General features: G+C 29.0%; 1 long non-coding RNA gene across 1 annotated transcript; it reads right to left on the bottom strand.

Annotated features, from left to right (window-relative positions):
* Nucleotides 1-254: 254 nt before the first annotated feature.
* On the bottom strand, nt 255-1,274 carry LOC107917024 (uncharacterized). The gene is made up of 2 exons (XR_001689674.2): nt 855-1,274; nt 255-533 (listed from the first exon to the last, which is right to left on the bottom strand). It is a non-coding gene; the product is annotated as an uncharacterized lncRNA (long non-coding RNA).
* Between the last annotated feature and the right edge of the window lie 1,011 nt (nt 1,275-2,285).

Below are 2,285 nucleotides of genomic sequence, written 5' to 3'. Positions count from 1 at the left end.
AATCTTTTTTTCCCTGAAATTCCAGTGGAGTTGATTAAAGTGCTATTCCTTATACCCCTAAAGACGCAGTGGGACAGAATGGGACTACTTGAGGAAAAGAAATGCCAAAAAGTCACAGAAAAATCAGGTAAAATTGGTCCTTTTAAAGTATTTGCTCTATTCCCGTTACATGACAATGAACAAAGAAGGGAAGCCATAGAAGGCCCATTTCACCTAGACCTTTAAATTTATTTACAACAAATAAATAAGCCATATAAAAAATAAAATATAGTTTATAAAATAAAAATTGTTCACAGTCCATAAATACAAAGACCCAAACATTAATTGAAGCCCAAATAAGACCAAGGCCTAATCCTAGCCCAAATACAAATCTTTAACCCAATTAAATAAACTTAACCCAAAACCCAATTGAAAATGACCAGATGGCCCAACTTTCGGTTTCAGAGACTGAAACCCTAGGGCCAGCGCCACAACATCCTCAGCAAGGGTCTCCAGCACCATTGCCACGTCCGCTTCTCTGTACGGTGGTTTACCTGCAAAAAGAAACCGAATAACAACAGCAAGGAGGCCACAATCAATTGACAGCAAAGAAATATAGCAGAAAGATCTAGGAGAAAATTTCTATTATTTTTCTTTTTTATTTTTTCTCCTTATTCGAGTATAAAAGAAAACTGAATATAAAAGAAAACCGAATATAATTTTTAAAGGGTTTGAACTTTTTGAATACAAAGAAAATAAAGAAAACACTCAAAGATTGAAGGTAATTTACGATTCATATTCTTTTGATTTTTTTCCTTGCTTTGAATATACTTTTTCATTGAAACAAATAAAGAAGAGATTCCAAAGGCACTTACCTGCGGTTTCAATCGTCGGAGGCTATTCTTCGGCTTGGATATCGGACCAAAGGAAGTAAATGGGTCTAATCTTGTTTTTACGCGACTTGGGTCATGAGGCACGACAGAGGTAGAGGCGTGAACGCCGATGATACCCATGAGCAGCCAAAGGAGAGGGCTAGGGTTTTGGTTCAAGGGACGACCGAATATGTTTCTTTTTGGCTTTGCTTTGGCTTTTATAATAGGGGAGAAAAGACGCCGTTTGGGGCCTTCTTCGGTGGCCTCAAAACGACGTCGTATAGGGTGACCCGATTCAGCCCCGACCCAATACCCATGAGGATCCGCGCGGTTTGCTTAAAGGGAATATTTGCGCAATAAGTCCTTCCTTTTCGTGCTGTCATTCAATTGGGCCTTATTTGTATTTTCTTTGTTTTTTTTAATTTATCTCTGTAATTTGCACATAAATTCAATTTAATCTGCGCCTAAACGCTGCATTTTGTGGATTTGGATCATTTACATTTTCAATCCTCATACATTCACGCGCATTGTGTTTTGGTCCTTATTTCTGTTTCAATGTTCTATTTTATTTATTAATTATCCCTTCTAATTTTATTTTATTTCAATTAAGTTTTTTTAATTTCAATTTGTATAATTCATTATTTTTTAATTCATTTAGCATTCATCTTTTAAAATTTTTTTATATACATTTTGAATTACTTTGATAATTTTATTTTATTTTATTTTATTTTTGTTTAAATTATAAAATTATTATTTTAAAATTCTCTTTTATATCATATTGTTTTAAAATTTTGTATAATCTTTAATTTAAGTTACCCTTATATTAATATATATATCTATATATATATATAGTTTATGTTAAAATTAGTTTTATTCTATGTAATTCCATGTTGTTTTATGTGTATATTTAAAAAAAAAATCTTTCTAGGTATATATATTTTTCTTTTAAAATATGTTATGTATATAGTTCATTCCTTAAAAACATATTTAATTATATATCCTTGTTATTTAAAACCCTTTCATATTTTATATATTATTTAAATTATTATTTTTTCATTGTATGTATATTATCAACTTTAAATAGATGTTTTATTTTCAAAAATATTTTGTATATTATTTGCTCCAGACTTCTTCTTTCATAATAGCTATTTCACTAATCATTTATATATTATTAGTTTTTTTTATTTTTATACATGTAAACTATTTCAAATTCTAGCATGTGTTGTTCATTTGTAAATTTTTCATATATCTAATAGTTTTTAAATTGTTTTATATCATATTGACTCCTAGTTTTCATAATGTTTTGTATATTATTTGTTATTTTTTAGTTTTCATATTATTTCATATATTATTGTGCATATTGTTTATTAGTCTTTTGTATTATTATTTCAATTGTTATTCATCTATGTTTGAAAACTTGTTATATTTTATTCT

This window comes from Gossypium hirsutum, chromosome A01, assembly GCF_007990345.1.
Source record: "Gossypium hirsutum isolate 1008001.06 chromosome A01, Gossypium_hirsutum_v2.1, whole genome shotgun sequence".
NCBI lineage: Eukaryota > Viridiplantae > Streptophyta > Magnoliopsida > Malvales > Malvaceae > Gossypium > Gossypium hirsutum.
The sequence above is the reverse complement of the archived record's forward strand: the minus strand, read 5'-3'. Positions and strand labels throughout refer to the sequence as shown.